A 13,070-nucleotide genomic window follows, 5' to 3' on the forward strand; every position below is an offset into this window, starting at 1 on the left:
CGGTTTCCTGCAATTCTGCCCCGCTTTCAAGTCCTCTTGGCAGCCTTATTTCAGTATATTTTTGGATGATAGCTGTCATTTATAACTCTGCAGGTTTGTGAATTACAGTGCCCCTGAGCTCCTTTCTTCAACTCGATTTCTTGTGAGCTGGCCGCAACACCGCAGGATGGCTTCAGGCCCTAATCTGGTCACGGCACGGCACACTGAGCCTTTGGTTAATTCCTCTTCCTGGTGGGAAATGAGAGTTAAATTTACACGTCCAGACACCTCCAGCTAGTCTCTCATTGGTTCTCGCTATTCCTGTTCATCTTCCGCAGAAATTGCAAACTGGGCCAAACAGGAGGTTAAAGGGACTGACTCTCCAAGTGGGGAGAGTGTTAGTAAAGCGTCTGGAATGTTGCACCCGAGTACCAGGGGAGGAAAACTGAGACATATTTGAACACGTCTCCCGATCACATGGTTGATCATACTCTAGGTTCCACATGCATGTTTTAGCTGAAGGAAGAATACCTTAAACCTGGGTAGTTGAAACCCGTCAATGGGTACCATGCAATATGACTTCAAAGGGTCTTCATTTGCTCACCGAACCTCTCCAATCCTATCACTGCTGAGTTTATGTCCCTGTACACATGTTTGATTCTCTTTCGGAGACATAGCAATCCATAGGTTTTAAGATACTTTCTAGTCAGGTACATTCTTAGGCGTTTAATATGCGGTGTTGAGTCCATTTCGTTGAGCAAGGAGTAGCTCTTGTCTATTCCATATTTGGCTTAAGGAACTTTATCTGTGCTCATTTCAATCTCTGGTTTTATGCAGCACCCCAACTCACCTTTCCCCTTAAGCAAGCATAAGTTGGTTTTCTAAATTTGAGACGCTGGTCTGTTCTGTAATTCAGTTCCTGTGTAGCCAAGTTTACATTCCATGTATTACTGATATCTTATGATGATTCTTTTTCTGTGTGACTTATTTCAGTTAGAATCATCATACCTGAATCCACTCATTGTGCTGCTAAGGGCCTGATGACATAGAGTTCATGGCTGAGTGATATTGCTTTGTAAGTAAATACCACAACTTCTTTATCCATTTTTCACTTTCTGCGATGTTGAACTTGTACTGTAAACGAGGTTCTTGTAAACAGAGGCGTCCCAAACTTTGGGGTGGCTGTGTCTTTTTGATTTTAATTTCCCTAAGCTATAGGACCATAAGTGGAAGTGCCCTAGGCTCTGTTGCTTTGTTTTTTAGATGTTTCAGGAAACACCATACACTTCTCCGGAGTGTCTATTGGCAATTTACATCCCGCCCATCAGCATAACAAGGCTCCCAGTTCTCCATGGCCTGTCCTGTCTTTCTGGATTTTACACTTTTTTCAGATGGCCCTTTTGACCGGGGGGAAGTGAGACTTCATTGTACTGCAGATTTCTTTGCAAGCTTGCTTGGTTGGCCAAAAAGGGCGTATGCGTTTTTTCCTGAATATATTAAGGAAAAAACGCATACGCCCTTTTTGGCCAAGTGCATCATTGTGGACGTTCTGCCTCTTTTCCTATGCTTTCAATGCAATTCCAGTCTACCTCCTGAAATCGGTTTCCTGCAATTCTGCCCCGCTTTCAAGTCCTCTTGGCAGCCTTACTTCAGTCTATTTTTGGACGATAGCTGTCATTTATAACTCTGCAGGTTTGTGAATTACAGTGCCCCTGAGCTCCTTTCTTCAACTCGCTTTGTTTTGAGCTGGCCGCAACACCGCAGGATGGCTTCCGGCCCTAATCTGGTTCTGGCATGGCACGCTGAGCCTTTCGTTATTTCCTCTTCCGGGTGGGAAATGAGAGTTAAATTTGCCCGTCCAGACACCTCCAGCTAGTCTCTCATTGGTTCTCCCTATTCCTGTTCATCTTCCGCAGAAATTGCAAACTGGTTCAAACAAGAGTTTAAAGGCGCTGACTCTCCAAGTGGGGAGAGTGTTAGTAAAGCGTCTGGAATGTTGCACCCGAGTACCAGGGGAGGAAAACTGAGACATATTTGAACACGTCTCCCGATCACACGGTTGATCATACTCTGGGTTCCACATGCATGTTTTCGCTGAAGGAAGAATACCTTAAACCTGGGTAGTTGAAATCCGTGGAATGGGTACCATGCAATATGACTTCAAAGGGTCTTCATTTGCTCACCGAACCTCTCCAATCCTAACACTGCTGCGTTTATGCCCCTGTACACACGTTTGATTCTCTTTTGGAGACATAGCAATCCATAGGTTTTAAGATAGTTACTAGTCAGGTACATTCTTAGGCGTTTAATATGGGGTGTTGAGTACATTTCGTTGAGCAAGGAGTAGCTCTTGTCTATTCCATATTTGGCTTAAGGAACTTTATCTGTGCTCATTTCAATCTCTGGTTTTATGCAGCACCCCAACTCACCTTTCCCCTTAAGCAAGCATAAGTTGGTTTTCTAAATTTGAGACCCTGTTCTGTTCTGTAATTCAGTTCCTGTGTAGCCAAGTTTACATTCCGTGTATTACTGATATCTTATGATGTTTCTTTTTCTGTGTGACTTATTTCAGTTAGAATCATCATACCTGAATCCATTCATTGTGCTGCAAAGGGCCTGATGACATAGATTTCATTGCTGAGTGATACTGCATTGTACATAAGTACCACAAGTTCTTTATCCATTTTTCAATTTCTGTGATATTGAACTTGTACGGTAAACGAGGTTCTTGTAAACAGAGACGTCCCAAACTTTGGGGTGGCTGTGTCTTTTTGATTTTAATTTCCCTGAGCTATAGGACCATAAGTGGAAGTGCCCTAGGCTCTGTTGCTTTGTTTTTTAGATATTTCAGGAAACACCATACACTTCTCCCGAGTGTCTGTTGGCAATTTACATCCCGCCCATCAGCATAACAAGGCTCCCAGTTCTCCATGGCCTGTCCTGCCTTTCTGGATTTTACACTTTTTTCAGATGCCCTTTTGACCGGGGGGAAGTGAGACTTCATTGTAGTGCAGATTTCCTTTGCAAGCTTGCTTGGTTGGCCAAAAAGGGCGTATGCGTTTTTTCCTGAATATATTCAGGAAAAAACGCATACGCCCTTTTTGGCCAAGTGCATCATTGTGGACGTTCTGCCTCTTTTCCTATGCTTTCAATGCAATTCCAGTCTACCTCCTGAAATCGGTTTCCTGCAATTCTGCCCCGCTTTCAAGTCCTCTTGGCAGCCTTACTTCAGTCTATTTTTGGACGATAGCTGTCATTTATAACTCTGCAGGTTTGTGAATTACAGTGCCCCTGAGCTCCTTTCTTCAACTCGCTTTCTTGTGACCTGGCCGCAACACCGCAGGATGGCTTCAGGCCCTAATCTGGTTCCGGTACGGCACGCTGAGCCTTTGGTTATTTCCTCTTCCTGGTGGGAAATGAGAGTTAAATTTGCCCGTCCAGACACCTCCAGCTAGCCTCTCATTGGTTCTCGCTATTCCTGTTCATCTTCCGCAGAAATTGCAAACTGGGCCAAACAGGAGGTTAAAGGCGCTGACTCTCCAAGTGGGGAGAGTGTTAGTAAAGCGTCTGGAATGTTGCACCCGAGTACCAGGGGAGGAAAACTGAGACATATTTGAACACGTCTCCCGATCACATGGTTGATCATACTCTGGGTTCCACATGCATGTTTTAGCTGAAGGAAGAATACCTAAAATCTGGGTAGTTGAAACCCGTGGAATGGGTACCATGCAATATGAATTCAAAGGGTCTTCATTTGCTCACTGAACCTCTCCAATCCTATCACTGCTGCGTTTATGTCCCTGTACACATGCTTGATTCTCTTTCGGAGACATAGCAATCCATAGGTTTTAAGATACTTACTAGTCAGGTACATTCTTAGGCGTTTAATATGCGGTGTTGAGTCCATTTCGTTGAGCAAGGAGTAGCTCTTGGCTATTCCATATTTGGCTTAAGGAACTTTATCTGTGCTCATTTCAATCTCTGGTTTTATGCAGCACCCCAACTCACCTTTCCCCTTAAGCAAGCATAAGTTGGTTTTCTAAATTTGAGACCCTGTTCTGTTTTGGAATTCTGTTCCTGTTTAGCCAAGTTTACATTCCGTGTATTAGTGATATCTTATGATGTTTCTTTTTCTGTGTGACTTATTTCAGTTAGAATCATCGTACCTGAATCCACTCATTATGCTGCTACGGGCCTGATGACATAGATTTCATTGCTGAGTGATACTGCATTGTACGTAAGTACCACAAGTTCTTTATCCATTTTTCACTTTCTGCGATGTTGAATTTGTACGGTAAACGAGGTTCTTGTAAACAGAAGCGTCCCAAACTTTGGGGTGGCTGTGTCTTTTTCATTTTAATTTCCCTAAGCTATAGGACCATAAGTGGAAGTACCCTATGCTCTGTTGCTTTGTTTTTTAGATGTTTCAGGAAACACCATACACTTCTCCTGAGTGTGTGTTGGCAATTTACATCCCGCCCATCAGCATAACAAGGCTCCCTGTTCTCCATGGCCTGTCCTGCCTTTCTGGATTTTACACTTTTTTCAGATGGCCCTTTTGACTGGGGGGAAGTGAGACTTCATTGTAGTGCAGATTTCCTTTGCAAGCTTGCTTGGTTGGCCAAAAAGGGCGTATGCGTTTTTTCCTGAATATATTCAGGAAAAAACGCATACGCCCTTTTTGGCCAAGTACAGCATTGTGGACGTTCTGCCTCTTTTCCTATGCTTTCAATGCAATTCCAGTCTACCTCCTGAAATCGTTTTCCTGCAATTCTGCCCCACTTTCAAGTCCTCTTGGCAGCCTTACTTCAGTATATTTTTGGACGATAGCTGTCATTTATAACTCTGCAGGTTTGTGAATTACAGTGCCCCTGAGCTCCTTTCTTCAACTCGCTTTCTTGTGAGCTAGCCGCAACACCGCAGGATGGCTTCAGGCCCTAATCTGGTTCCGGCACGGCACGCTGAGCCTTTGGTTAATTCCTCTTCCTGTTGGGAAATGAGAGTTAAATTTGCCCGTCCAGACACCTCCAGCCAATCTCTCATTGGTTCTCGCTATTCCTGTTCATCTTCCGCAGAAATTGCAACCTGGGCCAAACAGGAGGTTAAAGGCGCTGACTCTCCAAGTGGGGAGAGTATTAGTAAAGCGTCTGGAATGTTGCACCCGAGTACCAGGGGAGGAAAACTGAGACATATTTGAACACGTCTCCCGATCACATGGTTGATCATACTCTGGGTTCCACATGCATGTTTTAGCTGAAGGAAGAATACCTTAAACCTGGAGAGTTGAGACCCGTGTAAAGGGTACCATGCAATATGACTTCAAAGGGTCTTCATTTGCTCACCGAACCTCTCCAATCCTATCACTGCTGCGTTTATGCCCGTGTACACACGCTTGATTCTCTTTTGGAGACATAGCAATCCATAGGTTTTAAGATACTTACTAGTCAGGTACATTCTTAGGCGTTTAATATGGGGTGTTGAGTCCATTTCGTTGAGCAAGGAGTAGCTCTTGTCTATTCCATATTTGGCTTAAGGAACTTTATCTGTGCTCATTTCAATCTCTGGTTTTATGCAGCACCCCAACTCACCTTTCCCCTTAAGCAAGCATAAGTTGGTTTTCTAAATTTGAGACCCTGTTCTGTTCTCTAATTCAGTTCCTGTGTAGCCAAGTTTACATTCCTTGTATTAGTTATGTCTTATGATGTTTCTTTTTCTGTGTGACTTATTTCAGTTAGAATCATCATACCTGAATCCACTCATTATGCTGCTACGGGCCTGATGACATAGATTTCATTGCTGAGTGATACTGCATTGTACGTATGTACCACAAGTTCTTTATCCATTTTTCACTTTCTGTGATATTGAACTTGTACAGTAAACGAGGTTCTTGTAAACAGAGGCGTCCCAAACTTTGGGGTGGCTGTGTCTTTTTGATTTTAATTTCCCTAAGCTATAGGACCATAAGTGGAAGTGCCCTAGGCTCTGTTGCTTTGTTTTTTAGATGTTTCAAAAACACCATACACTTCTCCCGAGTGTCTGTTGGCAATTTACATCCCGCCCATCAGCATAACAAGGCTCCCAGTTCTCCATGGCCTGTCCTGCCTTTCTGGATTTTACACTTTTTTCACATGGCCCTTTTGACCGGGGGGAAGTGAGACTTCATTTTAGTGCCGATTTCCTTTGCAAGCTTGCTTGGTTGGCCAAAAAGGGCGTATGCGTTTTTTCCTGAGGAAAAAAGGCATACGCGCTTTTTGGCCAAGTGCATCATTGTGGACGTTCTGCCTCTTTTCCTATGCTTTCAATGCAATTCCAGTCTACCTCCTGAAATCGGTTTCCTGCAATTCTGCCCCGCTTTCAAGTCCTCTTGGCAGCCTTACTTCAGTATATTTTTGGAAGATAGCTGTCATTTATAACTCTGCAGGTTTGTGAATTACAGTGCCCCTGAGCTCCTTTCTTCAACTCGTTTTCTTTTGAGCTGGCTGCAACACCGCAGGATGGCTTCAAGCCCTAATCTGGTTCCGGCACGGCACGCTGAGCCTTTGGTTAATTGCTCTTCCTGGTGGGAAATGAGAGTTAAATTTGCCCGTCCAGACACCTCCAGCTAGTCTCTCATTGGTTCTCACTATTCCTGTTCATCTTCCGCAGAAATTGCAAACTGGGCCAAACAGGAGGTTAAAGGCGCTGACTCTCCAAGTGGGGAGAGTGTTAGTAAAGCGTCTGGAATGTTGCACCCGAGTACCAGGGTACGAAAACTGAGACATATTTGAACACGTCTCCCGATCACATGGTTGATCATGCTCTAGGTTCCACATGCATGTTTTAGCTGAAGGAAGAATACCTTAAACCTGGAGTGTTGAGACCCGTGGAATGGGTACCATGCAATATGACTTCAAAGGGTCTTCATTTGCTCACCGAACCTCTCCAATCCTATCACTGCTGCGTATATGCCCCTGTACACACGCTTGATTCTCTTTTGGAGACATAGCAATCCATAGGTTTTAAGATACTTACTAGTCAGGTACATTCTTAGGCGTTTAATATGGGGTGTTGAGTCCATTTCGTTGAGCAAGGAGTAGCTCTTGTCTATTCCATATTTGGCTTAAGGAACTTTATCTGTGCTCATTTCAATCTCTGGTTTTATGCAGCACCCCAACTCACCTTTCCCCTTAAGCAAGCATAAGTTGGTTTTCTAAATTTGAGACCCTGTTCTGTTTTGGAATTCAGTTCCTGTGTAGCCAAGTTTACATTCCGTGTATTACTGATATCTTATGATGTTTCTTTTTCTGTGTGACTTATTTCAGTTAGAATCATCGTACCTGAATCCACTCATTATGCTGCTACGGGCCTGATGACATAGATTTCATTGCTGAGTGATATTGTTTTGTAAGCAAATACCACAAGTTCTTTATCCATTTTTCACTTTCTGCGATGTTGAACTTGTACTGTAAACGACGTTCTTGTAAACAGAGGCGTCCCAAGCTTTGGGGACGCTGTGTCTTTTTTATTTTAATTTCCCTAAGCTATAGGACCATAAGTGGAAGTGCCCTAGGCTCTGTTGCTTTGTTTTTTAGATGTTTCAGGAAACACCATACACTTCTCCCGAGTGTCTGTTGGCAATTTCCATCCCGCCCATCAGCATAACAAGGCTCCCAGTTCTCCATGGCCTCTCCTGCTTTTCTGGATTTTACACTTTTTTCAGATGGCCCTTTTGACCGGGGGGAAGTGAGACTTCATTGTAGTGCAGATTTCCTTTGCAAGCTTGCTTGGTTGGCCAAAAAGTGCGTATGCGTTTTTTCCTGAATATATTCAGGAAAAAACGCATACGCTCTTTTTGGCCAAGTGCATCATTGTGGACGCTCTGTCTCTTTTCCTATGCTTTCAATGCAATTCCAGTCTACCTCCTGAAATCGGTTTCCTGCAATTCTGCCCCGCTTTCAAGTCCTCTTGGCAGCCTTACTTCAGTATATTTTTGGACGATAGCTGTCATTTATAACTCTGCAGGTTTGTGAATTACAGTGCCCCTGAGCTCCTTTCTTCAACTCGCTTTCTTGTGAGCTGGCCGCAACACCGCAGGATGCCTTCAGGCCCTAATCTGGTTCCGGCACGGCACGCTGAGCCTTTGGTTATTTCCTCTTCCTGGTGGGAAATGAGAGTTAAATTTGCCCGTCCAGACACCTCCAGCTAGTCTCTCATTGGTTCTCCCTATTCCTGTTCATCTTCCGCAGAAATTGCAAACTGGGCCAAACAGGAGGTTAAAGGCGCTGACTTTCCAAGTGGGGAGAGTGTTAGTAAAGCGTCTGGAATGTTGCACCCGTGTACAAGGGGAGGAAAACTGAGACATATTTGAACACGTCTCCCGTTCACACGGTTGATCATACTCTGGGTTCCACATGCATGTTTTAGCTGAAGGAAGAATACCTTAAACCTGGAGAGTTGAGACCCGTGGAATGGGTACCATGCAATATGACTTCAAAGGGTCTTCATTTGCTCACCGAACCTCTCCAATCCTATCACTGCTGCGTTTATGCCCGTGTACACACGCTTGATTCTCTTTTGGAGACATAGCAATCCATAGGTTTTAAGATACTTACTAGTCAGGTACATTCTTAGGCGTTTAATATGGGGTGTTGATTCCATTTCGTTGAGCAAGGAGTAGCTCTTGTCTATTCCATATTAGGCATAAGGAACTTTATCTGTGCTCATTTCAATCTCTGGTTTTATGCAGCACCCCAACTCACCTTTCCCCTTAAGCAAGCATAAGTTGGTTTTCTAAATTTGAGACCCTGTTCTGTTCTCTAATTCAGTTCCTGTGTAGCCAAGTTTACATTCCGTGTATTAGTGATGTCTTATGATGTTTCTTTTTCTGTGTGACTTATTTCAGTTAGAATCATCGTACCTGAATCCACTCATTATGCTGCTACGGGCCTGATGACATAGATTTCATTGTTGAGTGATACTGCATTGTACGTATGTACCACAAGTTCTTTATCCATTTTTCACTTTCTGTGATATTGAACTTGTACAGTAAACGAGGTTCTTGTAAACAGAGGCGTCCCAAACTTTGGGGTGGCTGTGTCTTTTTGATTTTAATTTCCCTAAGCTCTAGGACCATAATTGGAAGTGCCCTAGGCTCTGTTGCTTTGTTTTTTAGATGTTTCAAAAACACCATACACTTCTCCCGAGTGTCTGTTGGCAATTTACAGCCCACCCATCAGCATAACAAGGCTCCCAGTTCTCCATGGCCTGTCCTGTCTTTCATGATTTTACACTTTTTTCAGATGGCCCGTTTCACCGGGGGGAAGTGAGACTTCATTGTAGTGCAGATTTCCTTTGCAAGCTTGCTTGGTTGGCCAAAAAGGGCGTATGCGTTTTTTCCTGAATATATTCAGGAAAAAACGCATACGCCCTTTTTGGCCAAGTGCATCATTGTGGACGCTCTGCCTCTTTTCCTATGCTTTCAATGCAATTCCAGTCTACCTCCTGAAATCGGTTTCCTGCAATTCTGCCCCGCTTTCAAGTCCTCTTGGCAGCCTTACTTCAGTATATTTTTGGACGATAGCTGTCATTTATAACTCTGCAGGTTTGTGAATTACAGTTCCCCTGAGCTCCTTTCTTCAACTCGCTTTCTTTTGAGCTGGCTGCAACACCGCAGGATGGCTTCAGGCCCTAATCTGGTTCCGGCACGGCACGCTGAGCCTTTGGTTAATTGTCCTTCCTGGTGGGAAATGAGAGTTAAATTTGCCCGTCCAGACACCTCCAGCTAGTCTCTCATTGGTTCTCGCTATTCCTGTTCATCTTCCGCAGAAATTGCAAACTGGGCCAAACAGGAGGTTAAATGCGCTGACTCTCCAAGTGGGGAGAGTGTTAGTAAAGCATCTGGAATGTTGCACCCGAGTACCAGGGTACGAAAACTGAGACATATGTGAACACGTCTCCCGATCACATGGTTGATCATACTCTAGGTTCCACATGCATGTTTTAGCTGAAGGAAGAATACCTTAAAACTGGAGTGTTGAGACCCGTGGAATGGGTACCATGCAATATGACTTCAAAGGGTCTTCATTTGCTCACCGAACCTCTCCAATCCTATCACTGCTGCGTTTACGCCCCTGTACACATGCTTGATTTTCTTTTGGAGACATAGCAATCCATAGGTTTTAAGATACTTACTAGTCAGGTACATTCTTAGGCATTTAATATGGGGTGTTGAGTCCATTTCGTTGAGCAAGGAGTAGCTCTTGTCTATTCCATATTTGGCTTAAGGAACTTTATCTGTGCTCATTTCAATCTCTGGTTTTATGCAGCACCCCAACTCACCTTTACCCTTAAGCAAGCATAAGTTGGTTTTCTAAATTTAAGACCCTGTTCTGTTTTGGAATTCAGTTCCTGTGTAGCCAAGTTTACATTCCGTGTATTAGTGATGTCTTATGATGTTTCTTTTTCTGTGTGACTTATTTCAGTTATAATCATCGTACCTGAATCCACTCATTATGCTGCTACGGGCCTGATGACATAGATTTCATTGCTGAGTGATATTGCTTTGTAAGCAAATACCACAAGTTCTTTATCCATTTTTCACTTTCTGCGATGTTGAACTTGTACAGTAAACGAGGTTCTTGTAAACAGCGGCGTCCCAAGCTTTGGGGACGCTGTGTCTTTTTGATTTTAATTTCCCTAAGCTATAGGACCATAAGTGGAAGTGCCCTAGGCTCTGTTGCTTTGTTTTTTAGATGTTTCAGGAAACACCATACACTTCTCCCGAGTGTCTGTTGGCAATTTCCATCCCGCCCATCAGCATAACAAGGCTCCCAGTTCTCCATGGCCTCTCCTGCTTTTCTAGATTTTACACTTTTTTCAGATGGCCCTTTTGACTGGGGGGAAGTGAGACTTCATTGTAGTGCAGATTTCCTTTGCAAGCTTGCTTGGTTGGCCAAAAAGGGCGTATGCGTTTTTCCCTGAATATATTCAGGAAAAAACGCATACGCCCTTTTTGGCCAAGTGAATCATTGTGGACGCTCTGCCTCTTTTCCTATGCTTTCAATGCAATTCCAGTCTACCTCCTGAAATCGGTTTCCTGCAATTCTGCCCCGCTTTCAAGTCCTCTTGGCAGCCTTACTTCAGTGTATTTTTGGACGATAGCTGTCATTTATAACTCTGCAGGTTTGTGAATTACAGTGCCCCTGAGCTCCTTTCTTCAACTCGCTTTCTTGTGAGCTGGCCGCAACACCGCAGGATGGCTTCAGGCCCTAATCTGGTTCCGGCACGGCACGCTGAGCCTTTGGTTAATTGTTCTTCCTGGTGGGAAATGAGAGTTAAATTTGCCCGTCCAGACACCTCCAGCTAGTCTCTCATTGGTTCTCGCTATTCCTGTTCATCTTCCGCAGAAATTGCAAACTGGGCCAAACAGGAGGTTAAAGGCGCTGACTCTCCAAGTGGGGAGAGTGTTAGTAAAGCGTCTGGAATGTTGCACCCGAGTACCAGGGTACGAAAACTGAGACATATTTGAACACGTCTCCCGATCACATGGTTGATCATACTCTGGGTTCCACATGCATGTTTTAGCTGAAGGAAGAATACCTTAAACCTGGGTAGTTGAAACCCGTGGAATGGGTACCATGGAATATGACTTCAAAGGGTCTTCATTTGCTCACCGAACCTCTCCAATCCTATCACTGCTGCGTTTATGCCCGTGTACACACGCTTGATTCTCTTTTGGAGACATAGCAATCCATAGGTTTTAAGATACTTACTAGTCAGGTACATTCTTAGGCATTTAATATGGGGTGTTGAGTCCATTTCTTTGAGCAAGGAGTAGCTCTTGTCTATTCCATATTTGGCTTAAGGAACTTTATCTGTGCTCATTTCAATCTCTGGTTTTATGCAGCACCCCAACTCACCTTTCCCCTTAAGCAAGCATAAGTTGGTTTTCTAAATTTGAGACCCTGTTCTGTTCTCTAATTCAGTTCCTGTGTAGCCAAGTTTACATTCCGTGTATTAGTGATGTCTTATGATGTTTCTTTTTCTGTGTGACATATTGCAGTTAGAATCATCATACCTGAATCCACTCATTATGCTGCTACGGGCCTGATGACATAGATTTCATTGCTGAGTGATACTGCATTGTACGTATGTACCACAAGTTCTTTATCCATTTTTCACTTTCTGTGATATTGAACTTGTACAGTAAACGAGGTTCTTGTAAACAGAGGCGTCCCAAACTTTGGGGTGGCTGTGTCTTTTTGATTTTAATTTCCCTAAGCTATAGGACCATAAGTGGAAGTGCCCTAGGCTCTGTTGCTTTGTTTTTTAGATGTTTCAAAAACACCATACACTTCTCCCGAGTGTCTGTTGGCAATTTCCATCCCGCCCAACAGCATAACAAGGCTCCCAGTTCTCCATGGCCTCTCCTGCTTTTCTGGATTTTACACTTTTTTCAGATGGCCCTTTTGACCGGGGGGAAGTGAGACTTCACTGTAGTGCAGATTTCCTTTGCAAGCTTGCTTGGTTGGCCAAAAAGTGCGTATGCGTTTTTTCCTAAATATATTCAGGGAAAAAAGCATACGCCCTTTTTGGCCAAGTGCATCATTGTGGACGCTCTGCCTCTTTTCCTATGCTTTCAATGCAATTCCAGTCTACCTCCTGAAATCGGTTTCCTGCAATTCTACCCCGTTTTCAAGTCCTCTTGGCAGCCTTACTTCAGTATATTTTTGGACGATAGCTGTCATTTATAACTCTGCAGGTTTGTGAATTACAGTGCCCCTGAGCTCCTTTCTTCAACTCGCTTTCTTGTGAGCTGGCCGCAACACCGCAGGATGGCTTCAGGCCCTAATCTGGTTCCGGCATGGCACGCTGAGCCTTTGGTTATTTCCTCTTCCTGGTGGGAAATGAGAGTTAAATTTGCCCGTCCAGACACCTCCAGCTAGTCTCTCATTCGTTCTCCCTATTCCTGTTCATCTTCCGCAGAAATTGCAAACTGGGCCAAACAGGAAGTTAAAGGCGCTGACTCTCCAAGTGGGGAGAGTGTTAGTAAAGCGTCTGGAATGTTGCACCCGAGTACCAGGGGAGGAAAATTGAGACATATTTGAACACGT

General features: G+C 44.0%; 1 long non-coding RNA gene across 7 annotated transcripts in view; it reads left to right on the plus strand.

The window, feature by feature from the left end:
* The window catches only part of LOC307181315, a 2,020,778-nt gene that overhangs the window by 1,399,263 nt on the left and 608,445 nt on the right, over window positions 1-13,070 (plus strand). The window lies entirely within an intron of this gene.

The sequence above is a fragment of the Stenella coeruleoalba genome (genome assembly GCF_951394435.1).
Source record: "Stenella coeruleoalba genome assembly, contig: scaffold_49, whole genome shotgun sequence".
In the NCBI taxonomy this organism is placed as follows: domain Eukaryota; kingdom Metazoa; phylum Chordata; class Mammalia; order Artiodactyla; family Delphinidae; genus Stenella; species Stenella coeruleoalba.